This window comes from Sylvia atricapilla, chromosome 2 (assembly GCF_009819655.1).
Source record: "Sylvia atricapilla isolate bSylAtr1 chromosome 2, bSylAtr1.pri, whole genome shotgun sequence".
Lineage (NCBI taxonomy): Eukaryota > Metazoa > Chordata > Aves > Passeriformes > Sylviidae > Sylvia > Sylvia atricapilla.
Window position 1 is genome coordinate 47376910 of NC_089141.1, and position 21444 is coordinate 47398353.

The following is a 21444-nucleotide window of genomic DNA, read 5'->3' on the forward strand; positions in this document are numbered from 1 at the left end:
AGAAAAACCGAGCAAAATGTTTGCGTATGGAGCATCTTAGCTCACTGGTTACTTTCACAGTCATACCCTGGGGTTTGCAATTTCAATAGCTGCGTTAAGAGAGTTCAAAGAGTATTTCAGTTTTCTGCTGCTTTGTAAGTATCCCTGCACATATCTGCAAGTGCTCCACGGGGAAAGGATGTGTTCTCCAACCTAAGGCTTTATACTCGCTGAGCCCAGATAGACAGCAGTGGGGGAATTGAAGGGAAATTGTTCAATCTGCATCAAAAAGACGTCCAAAATTGTCAGACAAAACCTTCCACTTTTTTTTTTTTTTTTTTTTTTTTTTTTGTTTGGTTTGGTGTGATTTTTTTTTTGTTTTGTTTTGGTTTTTTTTTTTTTTTTTTTTTTTTTTTTTTTTTTTTTTTTTTTTGTCCCGGAAGGAGTGGACCAGATATAAGTCACCGGGGAAAAAAATGCAAATAAGGGGAATTTTGGGGCCTGAAAAGTGATTTGTATGTAATAGTTCTGGTTGGACTGATGAAGTCTGTATTACACAATGGGGTAGTTTAGCACTGAATGAAGATAAAGCACGCCGGTTACAATGTATTAACAAGTTCAGAAAGCTTGAAGGGACTTCCGGAAAGATTCAAAACGCTACTACAGTGTCTTGGCTAACAGTCTGTCGAAGTGTTTCTCACACTCGACAAAGCCGTGGGTATATTTCAGCAGATCTGTTAAGTGTGATTTTTGTTTTTTAAGTCATGATCCTCTAAACACATGCTGTCCTGATCCATCAGGATCTGGTTCTTCTCCCAGAGGGTGTTTGGGCACTGGAACGGGCAGTGGTCACAGCGCCGAGCCTGACAGAGTCCAAGGAGAGTTCGGGCTCTCTGGCACACGGTGTGACTCTTGGGGATGGTGCTGTGCAGGGCCAGGAGTTTGACTCGATGCCCCTCATGGGTCCCTTCCACCGTATTCTATGATTCTACAATTAATGAAGCCTTTTCGCTGTAGCGGCGAGAGGAAACCACGTTGCTTTTCTGTTTGCGTTTTCCTGTAAGGGCACCCCTCAAACTCTTGCACTCACTGAAGCAAGAGCAAAGGGCTGGATGAGAGACTTATGCTAGTTTTTCCGCTTTTTCTCCGCAGTTAATCGACTTTATTCCTTATTTTTTCACAGCAGTCCTTGAATAATTGGTGGTTTTTGGGAAGTGCTTGCCTCAGCCGCCCACGGGGCGCGCAGCAGCGGAGGCGGCCCGGGCCCACCCTCAGCCCCTCTCGGCCGGGCCGCGGGCTGTGGGTGCTGCCGCGCGGGCCGGCAGGGGGCGCTGCTGCCCCGCGCTGGCCGCGCTCGCTGCCCTCGGCGGTTCCATTGGAGCAGCCGGAGACGAGTTGGCGCCATTTTGAAGCCGGCAGGGGGACCGGGGCGAGCTGCGGAAGGGGAGGGGGCTGGCGGCGATTGGCTGCGGCGGCGGCGGCGGCAGCGCCTCTCCGAGCCCGGAGCGGCGGCAGCGCGGAGCGGAGCCGCCTGCGACCAGCGAGGCGAGGCGGCTGCGGCGGGGTAAGGAGCGCGGCACCTCGGCCGCGGGTACCCCCACCCCGTCCCCGCTCCATTTTTCCTTCCCGGGGGCGTGGGGGGGCGTTCGCCCGGACCGAGCTCCGCGGCCAGCGCTGGAGGAGGACGGGGAGCGGAGGGGGAGCGGGAGGGCAGAGCTCCCCTCGGCCCGTGGTGGAGCTCCCCCCTCCCATCCCCCTCGCCCCTCCGCGGGGCTGCTCCCCTCCCCCCTCTCCCGTGGCCGCCGTCAAATACTAAATTTTCTCCCCCTCCCGCCCGGCGCTCCAGGCGATGGGGTGACCTTGGCTGGGGGGCCCGGGGGTCACCCCCTCGCCCCGGTGGCCCGGCGGGCGGTGTCGCGCCCAGCGCCGGTGGCTCCTCGCGGCGCGAAGTGGCCGGGGGGAGGGGGGGGCGGGGAGGCTGCTTGCCCGTGGCTGTGAGTGAGTGAGTGAGTGATCGCGGCTTCCCGGGTGTCCCTTTCCTCCCTGCCCCGGGCGTCCCCTGCCTGCCCCGGGCAGCCGGCCCGGTCCCCGCTCCGCGGGGCAGCACGGCGCTCCCGCCGCCCCGCGCGGTGCTGCCCGGGCTGAGCGCGGGGACATCCCCGTCCCCTCCCCGCCCGCTTCGGTCTTTCCGCACCGCACTTCCCAGCGCTCCTCAGCGGGAAGAGCTGCCGGGGACCGCGGTTTGGTGGGTCCCTACTTGTGTGCGAGCCCGGTTCTTTCGTGCTGGCTTGGCTTTTTTTTTTTTTTTTTTTTTTTTTCTTCCCCCCTTCCTTTCCTCCTCTTTCTTTTTCCCTCCCACTTTGCATCAGGCTCTGTTAGAAAGCGCTCGAGAAGAGAGGACGGGGGGGGGGGAGCTGGACGGGGGGGCGATTGCCGCTGCCTGGTAGATGGAAAACTATGAATTTTACATCTGAATTGCCAGATGGAGAATGGTTAATTCATAGGTTATGTATTGTTTACGTTGAGAGCCTCCGGTCAGGAATTTAGGTCCCTAACTTCATCCCGCTGCAAATAAATCACTATCTGTTCTTCAAAACAAATCAACAATTAATGACGGTGAACAGTCCTGGAAGATTAAACCGCAGCAGACTAGCTCATACAGAGCTGGATTTTGTCTTGCCAGCCTTGTTCTGACTTTTATGCTTGCTTGCTGCGTGGTTGCTTTCTGAGAGCTGTGGTTATTTAGTTAGGCGTTGTGTTTTCCCATTTAACACAACTGCTGAAGCGTTCTCGTGTTGGTCTTTGTTTTGTGCTTGCCGAGTAGGTGCTTTGGCTGTAATTGATTTATTTTCGCTGGGGATGGAATAGAAGGAGCGTTGAAAATTTGAGTGGCTTTATAGTTGAAAACGAGAGTCAAATCACGTTTTGGGAAGGCAGTAAGACGACGTGCATTCTTTCAGGTTTTCCTCTTCCAGACTAGTGGATTTGTTCAGTTTTCAGGTGGTAGAAATTTTGCTTGGTATGTTTTGTATGTAGCATAGATATGCTAGATACTATACTGTGTAGATTAACTCTTCAAAAAGAAGTGAAAGAGCTGAATGTATGTCATGCTCAGACCATATGAAAGAAGACTGACAGTGACAGGCCGTCAGGTGAGGTGGTTTAGCAGAGGTGTGTGTATCGTGTTCATCACAGCGTTTGAAAGGATGCACTGCTGGAGAAAGTAGTTTAGTACTTTAGCACTTGCATGACATCTTGTGTCTATGTCTGAAGCAAGGCTGAACTTAATCACTGTAAGGTTGGGGGGTATGATGTGTCTGGGTGTGGTGTGGTGTTTTGTTTGGGATTTTTTATGTAATCCTATATTGGAGTATTTGCCTATGTGTTTCTTGCATCCTCTTTACTAGTTAGTTTGCAGACTGGGTAAACCATAGTCCAGTTTTTGATGAAACAACTAAATAAATTAAAATGGGAAAACATATGTTTAGCACTTGTATGCAACTTCTTTTTTCTCTTGTAAATATTGAATTTAGACTTTATGTAACATGCTTACTTATGGACTGAAATTGAGCAAGTCACTCAAGTTGTCATTAAGCTGTAATTAACCATATAAAAGCCAACAGTCATTGCTAGCATTAGGAATAGGACAGTAATGAAATATGGGCATAACCTCAGGCATTATCTGTTTTTATCAGTAGAACGGGATACCTTCTACTGTTACCTTCTGTAAATTGGGAGAGATGCATTTTCTTTTGGGATATATTGTTCTCTACCAGGCTTTCAGTTTCTTCCTCTCTTTCTTCAGTTACACAATTTATAGTCATACAGAAGAATAAGAGGATATATGTGTATGTATGAGTCTTCTGGTTTAGTAAAGATTTTCATTTAAAGGTGTTTGGAGTTTTTTGTTGTTTTTTTTTTTTTTTTTTTTTTTTTTAAACCTGAATTGGGAGAGGTGATAAAGACTACTTGTTGCACAAGGAGAATTTTGATGGGAGCAGCAAATAAGAAAATGTGAAGCTGAACAGTAAAGACATGCAAAATTTGAGGTGGAAGGAAAACATGATACTGCAACTCATTATTTTTCCCCATCAGTTTTACTCCAGTATCCCTATCCCTTTATATTGCTTGCCCCAAATATTATGCTGGGAAAGCAGGAATGTCTTTCCTGCTGCCTTCAAAGAAGTTCCTTTTTAGAATCAAAAAGTAGTTCTGATATGTGGAACATTGTCTTACCACTTGTCAGTATCATTCTCCTTTTAACAGATATCTAAAGTAATGGTGTTTTTACTCTTAGCGCAAAATGTCAATACTGCAACCTAAAGTAATCTTTGGATAGACTGAGAGAATATTGGAGGCTTTCAGTCAGTTCTGAAACTAGGTGGTAAAGGAAAACTGAGGAAACTTTTAAAAGGTGTGTTAGTCCTTAGTGGTGAAGTGTGGTAATTTTCCAGGTTTGTAGACCCTCTGGACCATCGGAACAACACTGGCAGATCCTGGAAGGAATCAAGGCTTTTAAAGAATTGTAAAATATATGCTTTAAAAAAAAGATTTTTTTTTTCCCCCTCAGAGATTGGACATGTAAAAGTCGAGGCTGTACATGTACGCAAATTACATACTTATTGCTTTTCTATTGGTAGCCTCTTCAGTTGAATGTAGTCTTATAGAAAAGTGAGGTGTTTTTTTATCTGCTTAGCTCTGTTACTAAGAACAGAACTTAATACAGTTCTGTCAAGTGAAAATAAGAAAAAAATATATGAAAAGTGAGGTGTATGAATGAAAATTAACTTTGTTATTTTAGGAAGTTAGTGGTTTGTTTCAAAACCTTTTTGGAACATTAGAGTTTCCACAATAAAATAAAGATGTTTATGCAAATATTTGCTGTAATAAATCCAATATGAAAGAATTTATGAAATATAAGTAATATTTTAGTTTCATTTCTAAGAATCAAAATGTTAGCGCCTCCATTCTTTTTAAAGGTTATTGCTGTCTGTCTCAGTGTATACTGCTTTTCAGCCTTTTGTAAAGTGTGAAGAAGTCCTTGAAGTAGGTTCTGAGGGTTAAGACCACTATTACTTTGTCCCCATCTGTGGAATTTACTCTTTTGCATCCCACCCCAAGCGCTGGGAAAGCATTCTGCTTGTTTCATACTGCCTGATCTTCAGTTATGTTTTTTCAGCTCACAACAACTTAGGTATTAATATGCTTCAAGAAATAATAATTTCAAAAATGCCATACCTCATTGGGAACAGATGGGGATGTTTGTACTAATCATCTTGTGCCTGTCACCATTTATACAGGAGTACCATAACCAGGGATCAGGACCCCATCTGGGGTTTTCTAATTCAGACCCTGTTCTTTAAAGATCGATTCCAGACAATACTAACTGTGTGTACTTTTTCTCTGACTTAATTAGGAATCCTGGTGAATGTTTCTGCTGCTGAAATTAGATGCTTCACTTTCATGCTTTTTAATGGACAAAAAAAAACCCCCATGAAGTTAGCAGTCAAAAATGTTATTGTTTTAATTGCTTCCATTGTAATCACCTAAACTACATTTTCATAGAACATAGAATGGCCTGGGTTGGAAGGGACCTTAAAGATTATATGGTTCCAATTGCCCCGCCATGGACGGGGAACCTTCTACTAGAGCAGCTTGCTCAGGGCCCTATCCAACCTGTCCTTAAACACTTCCAGGGATGGGGCATCCACAAACTCTGTGGGCCACCTTTTCCACTGTCTTACTACCCTCAGAGTTAAGAATTTTTTCCCCAATATCTAATCTAATCCAACTCTCAGTTTGAAGCAAATCGCTCTTGTCCTGTCACTACATGCTCTTGTGAAAAGTCCATCCGTCTTTCTTGTAGGCCCCCTTCATGTTCTGGAAGGTCACAGTTAGGTCAGCCTGAAGTCTTCTCTTCTTCAGGCTGAACAATCCCAATTCTCTTAGCCTTTCCTCATAGGAGAGGTGTTCCATACCTCTTAACAACTTTGTGACTCTCCTCTGGACTTGCTGCCTGATGTCCTTCCTGTGCTGGGTACAGGAATCTGTAGCTCTTTTAAAGGGTATTTAATTCAGCTAAAATTGTGATCCCTTAGGAAGTGACTCTTGACAAGCTGGTTGTCCACAACTTCTGCCAATGTAGCCTGGGGTTCTCTCTGAGACTTCCCAGTATATCCACATTGTAGCTCACTTCAGTGTCAAACCCCTTCATCCTGAAAGCCTTAGAAAGAAAAGGAACAAGTAAAAAATTACTAAAAGGAATCAAAATTTAAAAAAAATTACTAAAAGGAATCAATCAAAAACTTAACAGTTACCCACAGTAAGCAGAAATTGTTCATGAAGAAGTCCTGAGAAAATTTTACATCAGAACTTCCTGTATGTAATCTTTGGTCCTCCTTGAGTTTGACTGTTCACTTCTGTTGGTACTGCTTTGTTACTTGGATATACATTCCAGTGATGACAGTCAGATTTCTAGGAAGTCTCTGTCACCGCATTTGTTAGGTTTTTGTTCTTAACAAAAAAGAATGGAATTATTGTTAGTTAGGAGAATTGAGCAGAAGACACTTCATGGAAACTTGTAATTGCATTTAAGTTGTGTTGGTGTGGATTTTTTTTTTTTTTTTTTAACTGCATCTGCCTATGTAAAATTTCAAAGACTTTTCTTGGGGAAAATGTACAGAGATGCTAGGCAGCTTGCCATTTGGTGTGATATTTTCTCTGATAATTTTGTGGATTTTGTTACTTGGTAGTTCAGGATGAAGCTTTTATGTAGTTCCTGAACACAAAAACAAAGTTATGGAAGTAACTGTAGCTTTTTGTGTCATCACTTTGTGAAAACTTTCTTGTGGGGGTCATGTCTGTGGCCAGCCTAAGCACTTAATTCATGGTACAAAATAAAGCTTATGTTTGCTCTTCTTCCTCTGAGTATGAACGGGTCAGAATCAGGCTATAACTTTTGCTTTCCTGTGTTTTTGAAATGGAAGAAAGAATAGATAAGCCAATGATGAACTCTTCAAAAGAGTTGTCAGGAAGTTTGTTGTCTCTTTCAAAGAGACAACAAACAGGAGATGCATTTTGTCTTCCATTTGCCCAGCTTAGATCATGCAGTTTGTAATTCCTTCAGTTATAGAAATGCGTTCAAGAACTAAGAAAAGAGATTTTGATGCATGTATGGTTTTTGGAAAGAAATATTCTGCACTCTTTTTTTAAATGACTGGCTGATCTTGTACTTTGAGAGTGCAAAATGTTTTGGAAGTTCTCCTCAAAGTTACGAATGTTGCCTGTAGTAAGTTCTCCATTAGGTTGTCCATACTGCATTTTGTATATACCTGTAAAAACATATTTAAAGGAACTTTTTATTTCTTAATGGACCATTGCCCCCTGAATCTTCTCTATTATATACAAAAAGAGCTTTAAAACAATATTGAAATTGCAAATTCTTTTTAAAAATAGTGAACAGTTTAAATTAATTTCTGTCCTTCTAAGTGTATGTTATGGTAGTCTTTAGTTATAATACTAGTGTTGGGGTTTTTTTCAACCCACTGTATTTAGGAGTTAAAGCTGCATATCAAAGTCTGCTCACATATTTTCCAAAAGCTGGAAAATGTAAAATGAATTGACAGGGGACTGTGGGAAGGGAGAAGCATATCTAGTAATTTGAATGATTGAATGTCACTTTGGGATACTGGAATTCATTCTTTCTGTCAGTTTCTTGTGATCTTAGGCAAGTCTGTTTAAACCAAACTTCCCACAAGAACCTATTAGTAGTGCACTGATTTCCTGGGAGACAGGCTCTAGACCCAGACTACTGCTGCCTGGCTCAACAGATGCTTTAGTATTAGATGTAGCACTGGATAAATTGGCATACTTTAAAAGTTGCCCCCTAAATTCCTCCTCCTAAATTCCTGGCTGTAGAAGTAAAATTGGTTGCTAGTTCTTAGATTTCAGTCTGTATCTTGGGTCTGTAATCTATGAAATGAGACAAATACTTATTTCTATGAAAAATTAGTGGAAATGTTGCAAAAAAAAAAAAAAAAAAAAAGTTAATTTTTATGGCATGTGAACATAGTACAGCTGTGAAACCTTACAAAAGCCCAGTGAGAAATTAAGTCTCTTCAGACCATGGCTTAAATAGAGTCTAATAAGGGACACACATAAAATTATAAGGAGAAAAGTTGAATAGTTTCTTTGCTTTGAATGAGAATGAAATCCTGTGGTCTGGAAAATAGTAGTGAAGGATCAGGTATATCAGCTCCTTTTTGTGTATTCTCTTTAATATTATAAGAAACTTTAGATCTGTTTCTTAATTCTTAATAAGTGATTTTACAGCTACTTCTGTATTTTCATTGTTCCTTTTAAATCAAACTTAGTAAATAAATTCACAGTATGGATGTGCTCCTGTCAGTCTTTAGGTTGTAACCTTTAGCTTTGTATCTGGCTAACTGATGGAGTGCTATTAGTAGCAATGAGTTTTTCTCTTTTAGCAGCTTTATGTGGGGTGAGGTATGAGAGCTTTTCAGTGGATTCTTGCAAGTATTTGTTATTGATAGAAGGGCAGTGTAACGTGGTGTTTGCACATTATATGCTCTGGAAAGGACTGAGATCTGCTGGGGCTGCATTCCCCTACTGCCAATGCAGCTGATCTTTCTATTCTGGTTTCTCCTTAGTGATTTCTCTGTCCAGTTTGTCCTCATACCTCTTGAGCTTCCAATCCTTCACTGTACAATGTACTTCCTCTCTCACCTTCTTCAACACATCTTAGACTTTACAGGATCATAGACTAGATAAGGTTGGAAGGGACTACTGGAGGTCACCTAGTCCAGCCCCCTGGCTCCAACAGTGTCCCTGAGAGCACATTACTTGGGACTATGTGCTGGTGGTTTTTGAACGTCTCTGGAGGAGACTCTACAACTTCTCTAGGCAGCCTGTTTCAGTGCTCAGTCACCCCTATGGAAAAGGACTTCTTCGTGTTCAGATGGAACTTCATGTGTCTGTTTCTGCCCATTGCCTCTTGTCCTATTGCTCAGCACCAGGATGAAGAGGCTGGCTCCATCTTCTTGATGCCCTCCCTTCAGATACTTACGTACATTGTGCATTTTAGGAATCTCAAGGCTGATAGGGTATGTCAGCTGTGGTGTATGGCAGTGGGGGTTTGTTTGTTTGGAATTTTTTTGTGTGTGTTTTTTTCTGTTTTTTTCCTTTTTTTCCCCCTTTTTCTTCTGTCTGTCATTACTTTTGCTTCTTGGTTGAATGCCTCTCCTGTAACCCCTAAACTTTCTAGTCCTTTTGTCTGATAGAGTTTATTGGTCTCTCCAGTGGAGTTAGTAGAAGTGTGTCCAAACCTCAGCTGTTCCTATGGGAAGCTGAGCTTTTTGTCTTAATTAAGACAGACTGCTCTTGAGCTGAGAATCTGGCTGAGGTGTGAACAAATCCATCTTTTTGTGCTAAAGAAACAGCAACATCTGGCTGTTAGCAGACAGGTGGATTAGTGATAGATTCAGCTGTCAGCAGGATTTACCAGATGTGTTTGTTAGTCTGGTTTGGCTATGTTAACCTTCTAACTTCAGGGGAGTAAGGAGAGAGCAGTGAACAGTGCTTGTGTGTGCAGGAACAGTTCTTGTACCTCAGGTAATAGGTAGAAACTCTCTGAACTGTTGTATCACTATTGTATGCTTACAGTCATAGTGCAAGCAGCTGTATTTATTTATTAATAGTTTAAAACTTTGTCCTTTCAGTTGAAAACTTTGTCCCTTTAAAATGAATAAGCATTAGTTTCCCATAGATGTTACTGTTGTCCAGGTGGTTTCTATTAGGTGAACACAATCCAGTGGGGAGTGCATACAATTTTTCATCATTGTTTTTGGTTTGATTTTTTGTTAGTACTCTCCTGGGTAGGAGGAGAGGTCTTCTTGGGGAGTGGGTTACAGGGTACTGTAAGGCAGTGATCCACTCCAGTAAAATGAGGACTATGTCCTTACTGCACATCAGCACAGATCTGAACCTGACTGAAGTACACACGTGAAGGCCACACGCTGATGCATGCGATGAGTTTGTCAGTCATTGTGCAGCAAATATGGCATAGAATCATAGAAATTGTCAAGCCTGAAGGAACTCATAAGGGTTAAGTCCAACTACCTGCTCCACACAGGACTACCTAAAACTTAATCATGTAATTAAGAGTGTTGTCCAGACACTTCTTGAACTCCGACAGGTTTGGTGCCATGGCCGCTTCCCTGGGGTAGCTGATCACCTGTCAGTGATGAACCTTTTCCTAAGGTCCAATCTGAACTTCCTCCAATGCAGCTTCATTCCATCTGCGTGTGTCCTAATGTGAGTGATGAGCTGCAGCTGGAGGATAACTAAATATTAAACATGAACTTCAAAACAGAAAACAAACTAGAGCTTGGAAATTTACTGTCAAAAAAGTTTACATAGCTGTACATATGCTCCTGTTTATACAAAAACCAGGTTTAAAATGTACCAATATATGTCAATTTCTGAAAGTGGCATACAAAGACGATACAGACTCCACTCGATGGTGCCCAGTAATAGATCCAGAGGCAATGTGCACAAACTGGAATGCAAGACGTTTGTTCAGAATGTTTTCACTGTGATGGTGGTCAAGAACTAGCACAGGTTGCTCTGGGATTTTGCAGGGGCACTATCCTGGGAGATCTTCAAAAGCCATCTAGATGCTCTTCTTGTGGTGACCCTTCAGCAGAGAGTTTTGACCAGGTGACCTCCAGAGTTCCCTTCCAACCTCAACCATTCTGTGAAAATTCAACCCCATTCAACCCCACAGGGCTAAATAATTGTAAGGGATGAATAACTGTATTAGAAAAAGCTACAGGAGTGTTATTGGCAGAGAACTTACATGTTGGTTGAGTGTTGAGGTAGGTGTCAAAGGTAAGTTAAGACTTAAATATTAAGAGAATATTCAGCTTTTTTTTTGTAAGTGATCTTACTGATAGATTCATGTGTGCCAGTAGGCGACTAGATTGCGAAACTACTGCTGGTCCTTGTGGTCTTAAAATGCACTTAGTTCACCTCATTGTAGTCTTCATCTGATTTGTGCTTTGTGGTCAGTTATGGGTTCTTCCTCTGTCTTTGGGGACACAGTTATCTTTTTCAGTCTGCTTTTCTGTCACAGTTTTGCAAAAAGCAAAATAAAATATTTTAGCTGGGAAGAAAAGCTGAACTGATAGAAGCCATCTGGGTAGACAACTTCTATTTGTCAAACACCCAGCTGAATGTGATTTTGGTACTAAGATTGCTATGTGCAGTTATAATATAAATGTCTGTTTATAATTAATATTACCAGGAGTGGATGCATTGATGTGTAGAACAACATCCGACTTTGCAGTTGAATGCCCGTGCTTTCTTTTTAGGTGTTACAGTGCAATCCATCCCAGTAGCATTCTTTGATCTTCAGTAATTCTGTATCAAATAATTTGCAGTAGGATGTAAAGCATATAATTTTGTATTTTTTAACATTATATGCAAAGTTGGGAATGGAATTGCATCTCATTTAGGTGTATAAATTCTGACTTGTTACAAAACCAACTTTATATTTACTGGCCATTGGGAAGTTTTACATTCTATTTTGCTTCTGTGATAGCATACTAGTATTTTTCTTTTTTAGTTGCTTTTTTTATTTCTCTTTAGTATTTTATTTTGCCTTTTTAGTATTCTTAGTGTTGGCATTTTTTTCCCTTGGGGGGATGTTTGTTAATTTTAATTCTTACCAGAAACCCCCAAAACAAAAAAATGACTAAGTTTCATGGTAAGACTCAGTAAGGCACTTTTAGCCACATAAATGGTCCACTAAAATAGTACCAAGTGATGTTTCCTCCCAAGGGGCAACAGAGGTTAAACTTGATTTGTGCCTGATGTCTGTGTTGTAGTTGTTTCCTCTTCCTGTTACGTTCCCCTTATTTTCCTCATGGCTTCCACGCCATTCTTGCATGTTTGTTTTTTTTCTCCACTTGTTTGAGTCTTACAGCTGTTAATCATTTGAAATTATATAATGCAAAGTATCTGAGGTTTCTATGACTGCTTTTTGTTACTCTGTTTCAAAAATAGTTAAAGGAAAGGAAATAAATAAAAAATCCTGTCTCTTTTCCCCCATTCTTTTCTAGCAGTTGGAGGAAGGAAACAAGTAATTCCTGCATTAGAAAATTTAAAGTAATTTCCCTGGTAAAAGATGGCTGTGTCAATATTATGACCATTAATGAGTGATATTTTGGAATTTTGATATCTAGGCTCTTCTTTTAGAGTACCAGCCTAAGAACTTCCAGTATTTCTGGTGATTCTGGAAGAAGAATGTTTTGTGGGATTCATGATCTGCTTTTCTAACATACCATATGAAAGCAAGGGGCTAATTGATCAAGTTGTACTGTATTCTATTTGGATATTTTGTATCAGATATTGACAAGAAAGTCATTCTTAAATTCTAATTTAGAAACCAAAAGTCTGCCTCTCATTGAGCTATTTATCTTTCACCTTTTGTCTTACGGTGGTTCATTTTCTTTGAACTGGGGTGGGATCTCCTGGTATTTGTGTGATTTATAGTGATTTTTGCCTCTTTGCTACTTACCTTCCTGGCAGTCTCTTCTTTTTGCCTCTGTGCACATGCTGTCCTCATGACTTCATGAGCGCTTCTCCCAGTTTATATTATCTGGATGATAGGTGCTGGTGGCCATCCATAGTATTCCAAGCAAGTTCTTGCTAGTACCTTAAAATGGGTGTTAGCCGTTGAAGTTTTGGGTTCGTGGAGGGTTGGTTGGTTGGTTTGTTCCACAGAAGCACAGAATGGGTCAAGTTGGAAGAAACCACAGTGGGCCACCTGATGCAACCTCTCTGCTCACAAGCAGGGTTGCCCTAGATCACATTGCACAGGACTTTGTCCAGATAGTGCTTGTGTATCTTCAGTGAGGAGAGGAGGCTCTTGAAGTACCTTGTCCTAGAGTTAATGTTGAGTAGAAGGATCACCATGAGACTATACTTGGACCTAGGCACTGGACCCCTATTTAGACTCCTGTTATTTTCCCCTGGCAGCTGATTTTTTTTCAATTAGCGACTATATTCTTGTTTAGGTGTTCATATGCTGTCTTTGTATTTGCAAACATTTCTGTTCCTCTAAACTTTCAGTGTTTTACTGTATGACAATCTCATCTATCTCTGAATCAATCTGTCTATGATTTCTAATTGAATGCTTCCATAAAAAATAGTACTTGGTGCAAGGAAAATGCTAATTGTTTTATCACAGATGAACCAAACATAAATTGTCCCAGGGTAATATGATAAACCTAGAGGTTACATTTATCTCTTTTTTGAAATTCTGTCTTCAGCATGCAGGTTTTTTCTTAAACTCTTAAAATATCATTGGTATCAAACTAGTGCAGCTCTAGTGGTAGTATTACTTTTTTGCTCTGCATTATTAATGGGAGTGCTGTTTTTATTTTCTTGTAGTATACCTTAATTTTTTAAATAAACTTATTTTTTTTAAATGGAAGGATACTGCACCTTAATTTTTAAATACCTTTAAAAAGCTTTGCATTCCACAGTGGCTCATGAATTCTTGGATGGTGCGCATGTAGTTGCTCTGATTTAAAAATTGGAAAGTTTTAAGTGCAGACACACAACTTCTGATTAAAGATACCTGTTACCAGTTATCACAGGAAAGTTTTACCTGTAATTTCCTCGAAAATGAGTATTCAGCTGACTTTATAGGATACTTTAGTAACTTCTTTCTTTACAGTCATTACTATACAGCAGTACTTTTTCCTTTTTGATTCTAGCTACTGAAGTGCAATTTTTTAAAAGCTTTTTTACAGTGGATATCTCAGTTTGGCTTCAATTCTATTTTTGTTTTTGTATTTCCTTATCTTTGTGGTAGAACTGTCCTGTTTTGAGGGTTCTAATTACTACTTAAAACTTCACTAAGTGGTTGTTGGGGTTCACTTTGTAGTATAAAAACTTTTCTTGCACCCCAGTCAAGGATACAAAAGCTTAAAACTTAATTTTGTTCCTTTGGCATGGACATTGCCTGTGACTCCTCTCCTGGAGTTGTGTACATCACCACATCACTTCTGTTTGAACACTCTTGAGGACTAGTAGTTTGTCTTTCCTTAACTTTTTGTATAGTGTGGTTGCATAATGTGACCACCTAAGGAATGTTTTTCCTAGTACTTGACTAACTGACAAATATATTGCAGATGTCTGTTTTATTAAAATCATGTTTAGTCAGCCTACACTCTTCTTTCTGTCAGATTCTTTTACTATCGCCTTCTAGTTTTTATCTCTTTGTAATTTCTTTTCCTGCAGCCATGCACAGAAATTAACCATTTTAATTCCTACAGTCTCTTTTACTTAGTCTTGAGTAGAAATGGGAAAGCAGAGATCCCACAATAAGAAGTCAGTTTTATTTTTCTTTAGGTTATTGAATGGTTTAATGGTGACTTCTTTTATATAGTTTCTATTAATTTTTTTTAATTGAGTGTGTTTCAGTGACAATGCTATTTCATAAATGGCATAAAACAAGAGACAGTTTTATTAAAAGAAAAATGACAACAGTAACATCTGGAAAAATGCTGAAACATAAAGTTGGGTCACATTTTGTGGAAGCTGCAAGTGTCTGCAATGCCACTGGAGAGAGCTGTGTGCTGATATAAGTTGGTACTGAATGCTTTCTACTTTCATAAATCTTTGGGAGGCTTTCTTTAATGAAGATTTTTTTCAATCTTATCAGCAGAAGTGGGGACTTGCCTGGGATCATTTGCTAACTGATTGTAACTGTTTAACTTGCTTGAGGCCCTTTAGTGCTCATGTGCTGATTTTGGTATCATGTCTTAATCTTTTCTTCTTTGTTCTTTTCCTGAATCCTCTAAATCCTCTCTACATTGTGATAATCTCTCCTCTCGCACAGTTACCACCTGCACATCTTTTAATTTTCCACAGAGTGCTTACTTAATATGTTAATAAAGAAACTTAATGTGTTTTGCTGTATTTTCTAGTGTAGGTTTGAAAAAAAATATTTTCTAATTTAAACAGGTATTATGACTTTTGTATGACTGTCAAAGGACTGCCATTAATGGCATTCTGTAGTGAAACCCAGTACATGTTTGTTATTTGTTGGACTGAGTGTGTTACTTTTACTTTATAATTTGGGTCTTCATTCCAGAAGACATTTAAATAGTGACTTTTGAAATTCTTCCTGTATCAGTCCTTACTATGCTGCCTTACAGAAACGGGAAGCTAGCATTTTATTGATATAATGGATAATACTAGTATCTTGATTTAATGGTAGTTAAGTAAACAGTATAACATGATATATTTCTAAAAGAGAAGGGAAAGTATTAGTCCAGGCATTGTACCTGAATCAGTATGAAAAACGACCTGGATTTACATGAGCACCCTTGGTCCAACACACTAAAGTTTTCTATTTTATTCAACAGCAGAAAATTAAATGCCAAATTTCATCTTGGAGTGGATTTTTATAGCCAAGTTATAACTCCTTAGCAGTAGATACATTATGGAAATAGATTTAGTTTAATGGCAGTTGGATAATGCAAGTCTCTAACACCGAAGTCACTTCTCATCTTGATCAATTGCTGTCAGTCAGCTATATGCCAGCAGGAATTTACCAAGATATAAAGAATTTCTATAAATTACTTAAATTGTTATATTATTTGTATTTTATTAATAACACTGACGAAGTAGAAAGATGCCTGCCTCTTCCGCTTCAGAGTTCCTGAGTAATCTCTTAATGATATCTTGTTGCATCTTTTGTGGAAATGACGCCTTGACAAATTTTTTCATACTTCCTGTGTTGTTGAAACAATGTTAGTCATCTCCAATAATTTGTCATGGTTTATATTAATTCATATAAGGATGTTACCTACTGAGGGTGCAAAAATAAAAAAATGTATGTAAATAATAATAAGAAATGACAAACTGTGTGTTGAAAAAGGAATAGAGCTTTGGAGTGAAATCTGTAGTGTGATTTATGAGATGGAAATGATTTTGTTTCCTTGCAATATTCCATGGGACAATTTAGGAAAATGTTTTTGCGTCTTCTAAACTCTTCTTGTGTTGTTGATGGAATGGCCTGTGACAGTGAGAGGCCACTGGTTATCCTGCGTGGTTGTGGAGAAAGTGTTGATGAATATTTACCAATCCTTTTTTTGGCTACACATTCTTGTTGTAATGATATGAACTGTGGAAACGTGTATTTAGTTCTTTACACGTTTAAATTTTTTGCCATGCCAAACACTTCCTATGTTCACTTCTAATAGCTTTGTGAACATGAAGAAAGTATTATTCTCATTGGCACATTGAGAAATGTCTTGCAAACATAGATTTAAAAGTATAAATATTAGCCTACATATATTTGATGTATACTTTCATAGATTTTATATACATGATTTTAAAATTATCTCAGGAATAACTGTATAGATAATTATGTATATTCAGGGCAAGTTCTGAAAGATAATAACAATGATAGAATTTGCTAAGTTGACCTCTGTTTCTGGTGATTTTCTGGGTCCTCATGTTTGGATTCTGGATTTTAAAGAGGAAGTGAAAGTTAGGCAGGAAACAGACTTGCAAGGTTGATAGGGTTGATTTGCTAAAGTTTTCTTCATCACTTGGGTAAGACTTTTACAAAACTATGTAGGATGAAGATTTAAACAAATGTATAGATCTCTGGAAAGTCACTGTTGACACATGATGACTTCATGTGTGTTAGGGCACAGTTTGCTTAATGATTAGCACAGTTAATTAAATCACCATGGGCAATGTAAACTGTCAACCAAACATTATACAATTAAATGGAGTGTGATTTAAGTCCTCCAGTTAGATCATTGACTTAACATCCTCTAATTATATATATTGATCTATGGAGTATATTTGCATAGATACTTAATATGCAAGATATCAATCAGTGTTTTATTTGCATAATCACAATCCATATTTTAAAGTATTGAGCAAGAGTGGATGTGAAGTTAAGCTACTCATAAAGTTACCTACTTTATAGAAAACATCTGAATGTTTTAATAATATAATGGCCAGTAGCCTTAGCTAGAACTCAGTAGCTATTGGATGCTACTGATTATGTACAGAACTCATGTGTAGTTTATTTATTTGAGCTTGACCAAATTTTGGCAGTGGTACTTGTTACTAATTAATTCTGTTTAGACTAATTGATTGTTCCCATTTGTGGTCTGGCTGATAATCATAATTTTACATTGAATATGATGATTTTTGTCACAAGAGGTGAATGACTTTTTAATCCATCCTATTCTAATGCCCAGTAAATGTAACTTCCACTTTCGGGTTCTTCTCCATGCTTTAGTTTGCCTGTTGTCCTTGTACAAAGGGTATTTGTTTTGTCATCTTTCTTTTGTCTGTAATAGTTTCTTCCACCCAACCTCCCTTATAACTTAGATTTTAATTTGTCATGCTGTTTTATACATACTATTTTTCAATATACTTCTTGATATGCTCTTGATTCCTGACTTTAGGTCTTTGAGGAATTGTAATTGCAGTGGTGCTTCTGTGTTGAAAGAAGCAGTTTCTAGACATCTTAAGTCTTACTGTATCATCTCCTTGTGTAAAAGAGCAAGGTTTGTATTTTAAATGCTCTCTTCATAGGTTTTGAAGACTTAACTTACAGTGCTGTTTACCATAACTGAAAAAACGAATGCCTGATTGAATCGTGATTTTTATTCCTATTTGTTAGGACTGGAATTTGTTTGTTAAATATTCATTCAAGTTTCTTGTGACATCTGTCTCCCTTCTTTATCCTCATATAACAGCAGAAACAGTGCATGGTTTAGTTTATGTGATTGGATTCTGCATGGTGCAAAGCATGGTCTGAAGTGTTTTCTTGCCTTAAAAAAGGCATCCATGTGAACATTTTCCTTTTTCATAGAATCATTAAAGTTGTAAAAGACCTCTGAGATCACTGAGTCCAACAATGACTCTGGGTTGACCCAGAACCACTGTGTTCTCCACTAAATCATATCCTAAAGTGCTATATCCACCACATACCTTTGAACACTGCAAGGGATGGTGATTCTGTAACTTCCCTGGGAAGACTGTTTCAATGCCTGACTATTCTTCTGGTGAAGAAAATTTTCCTAATGTCAAATCTAAACCTCTTCTAGTGCCACCTGAGGCCATTTCCTCTTGTGTTTCTGTGAGAAAAGACCAATCTCCGCCTTACCACACCTTTTTTCAGGTAGTTGAGAGCAGTAAGGTCCCCCCTGAGTCTCCTGTTCCCTAACCTAAAAAATCCCAGTTCCCTCAGTCTCTTCTTTTAAGACTTGTACTCTTTCCCTTCTGATGGTGTATATGGTATAATACTGGATTTTTGAAAACATGGTGGAGAACTTCTAAAATTTCATTAAAAAAAAAAAATAAAAACTGTCAGCTGAGTCTGTTGAATCTCAAAGATGCTTTCAAAGAATTTTCTTCTTTCAAAATGCTTGTCATCTTAGACTGTTTTCTTTTGCAATGCACTAGATCTATAAAAATGAATTTTAAAAGCTTTTTGAAGTTCAGTCACTGGATATCACCTCACTGGCTTATGGATTGTCATTTTGAACATGTTGTGGGTATAGTTGGCCTTGAGTTTGTTGTTCTTAGCTGTTACTGTCTTCTTCTTCCATGATGGAAGTTCACTGAAACAACTGATGTCTCTGTAACGTGAAATGACAGAGACTTGCATTTGGTTAGAATCACCAAAACACCTTCCTCTTCTCCACAGAATAAAATCCTAGATTCTACTAAGTGTTCAACACAGATTATTTTGGTAAAGCTAGGTGTGCACAGTTATACTGGCAATCCAGAAGAACTGGAACTTCTAGCAGTGGAATGTAATGACATTTTATTTAGGTAATTGTTGAAGTTGTAACTGTTGTAAAAGGGGATTGCTTAGCATTGAGTTTTCTTTTCTTTGAATGATTGGTTTTGTTTTCTGCTGTTTCTTTTGAATGGTTTTTGTTTCTCTCAGTGTTAGAAGGTTTATGATTCTTTATCCTTTTTGTTCTATTTTGTAGAACCTTTTTAGAATTATTTTTGACCCTGTAAGACTAATGTGCTAATTCTCTATAAAATGAAGTCCTATTTTTTTCTGTACTTCTGAGAGCGATAAGCTGTGTACATCCCTGTCTGTAGCCTTGGCTGGCTGTTAGGTGCTAACACTGCTGCTCTCTCACTCTTCTTGCCTAATGGAACAGGGAAGGAAATAAGACAAAAAAGTTCATGGATCAAGATAAATGCAGAGAGATTGCTTTCATTCTTCACTAACCCTGGTGTCTGCAGGGCTGATTCATGCTTTTCTCACTTTTCTTCTTAGTAACTGCTGTGGAGCATTTTTTTGTCAGTTCTTACATGCATTATCATAGAGATGCTTTCAGTGTCACTGATGGCTCAACTTTGGCAAGGGATGAGTCCATTTTGGAGTTGTCCGGATCTGGCTCTGTTTACTATGGGAGCAGCCCCTGGTTTCTTCCCACAGGGGCCATCCCTTCAGACTCCCCCACTACCAAAACCTTGCCACATAAACACAATACAGATGTTCAGTTTCATCCAGACATTGGACACCACTGAAGCTTAAAAGCTTGATTGCATGGTTGCTGGACATATTGGCTGCACAGTTCAACTTGACTGCAATATATGAGTTTTAGTCTTTGAATTATTTCAAAATGCCTTCCAAATTTGACATCACCATGTTCTAATCAAGTTTCTACTGCACTTGATTTGATCTGACAGCTATCCACCACTGGAAAATGGAGTTTTGTTCCCCAGTTCCCTTAGTTCGTGTTCTTTCCCTTGAGTTAGCTTTGATGCTTGTCACACGCTTTTCAAAAACAATTAGGCTTGTTTTTTGAGTTGGTAAATTTGATTGGTCCAACAAAGCATCTGATGCTTTTGTACAGTCTCAGATTCAGGCGAGCAAGGCTCCCTTCTACTGTGATGAGCTGTTAAAATTAATTTAGCTATAATATATGGCATCATCCCATCTGAAAGGTAGAAGAGAATATCTATGTCAAACGGCAAGAAGAGTGAACTTCATTACAATTTCTGTGTGCTTTTGTGGAGCCCTAGACTTACTATTATGACAGTGCACTAAATAAATATAATGGGGATAAAAGTGGCATAATATTTTAGTATTAGAAAAAGTTACTTCAATGAGTTCTGTTTCCTCCCAGCTTTGTCATTGTCAATGTTTACTACAACTTGCAAGCCTGTGGCGCTGTTCCACTGCTGGGTGTAGGTAGATGTGGAGAAGATGGCAGAAACTGAGTTGACTTTTGTGTATCTGTTGAAGTACATTGCATGTCATGCCTGTTGAATGAAATCTGATTATTTGTTCTACTCATGTTTTCCCTATTTGGAAAAATAAAATGTGTTGTGCTGTATGAGTTCATTGCAAGAAAAAAAAATTTAAAAGCCAATGTTAACTTTTTGTTTGGTAAAAGGTTAGGTGAAGTTGAAGCAAAATCTGTAACTTGGGTTGTTTTCATGAAATATGAACTGAAGAATACAAAATGTGTTGATGTGTTTTGGAAGAGTCAGGTAGATAAATATATTTCAAGTGTTAGTTCTCCTTCAGTGTAGAATGACCTTGGCTTGGGGGCCAGTAAATTTTAATTATGGCTGTTACAGAACATGATGCTAGCCCATCTCTTCTTGTAGAGTCTGGCTGATTTTTATTTCTGGTGTTATAGTTACAAGAAATTCCAGGTATACATAGATTCTCGTATAGGAGCAGGTCTGTAGGAAGAAAATGTCTGATTTGGAATTCACAGTTCAGAACAGTCATGACTGCTAGAAGTAGGTCATACTTTTAGCTAAATAATAAAAATATCAAGACAATGGCAAAGAAATTTTTTTTCTTTTTGTTATGTTCTTCATTTATAACTGCCTTGGTACAGTCTTTTTCTAAGATCCTGATTATCCCCACACATGCCATCTAGATTTTTTCACTATCTTTTGTATTAATTGCTTTTATATAAGTAAAGGTTTCAGTTCAGCTTCTTTCTCTACAGCAGTGAAACTCTGTGTAACTTATAGTGGATTACATGGTAGTCTGCATTTGCATCAGCTTAAGGGGACTGAGAAATGAAGTAACAGGGTTGTGTTCCTAGTTGGAATTTAGGAAGAAGTTACCTACCTTAAGTTGCTTATCTGCAGTCTTTCACTTGAAAACTTGGCTTTAGTGGCACAGAGGAAGCAATTGTGTTTGGTCTGCTCTATGTGCTGCCTGTCTGGCAGTATTGGCAGGTTACAATTGGAGGTGTGTAGCAATTAACAGCACGGGTGTTTAGGCTTTTTGGAAAATTACCTTTTTGGAAAATTACATTTTCCAAAAGAGTAAAGAGAACATAAAGTCCACTTCAGATGTCTGAACACCAAAGCTAGCTGGGATCTAATATTACCAAGAGGTGGAAACAG

General features: G+C 39.1%; 1 protein-coding gene across 3 annotated transcripts in view; it reads left to right on the forward strand.

Moving 5' to 3' along the window:
* The first annotated feature begins 1453 nt into the window (after window positions 1-1453).
* PDS5B (PDS5 cohesin associated factor B) overlaps window positions 1454-21444 on the forward strand; it is a 99091-nt gene continuing 79100 nt past the window's right edge. For 2 of the 3 annotated variants that reach the window (XM_066313159.1, XM_066313160.1), the window contains exon 1: window positions 1458-1543. The gene's annotated coding sequence lies outside the window, so the exon portion shown is untranslated. Of the gene's footprint in view, window positions 1544-21444 lie in introns of all 3 variants that reach the window. The other variant, XM_066313161.1, reaches the window with a different exon arrangement.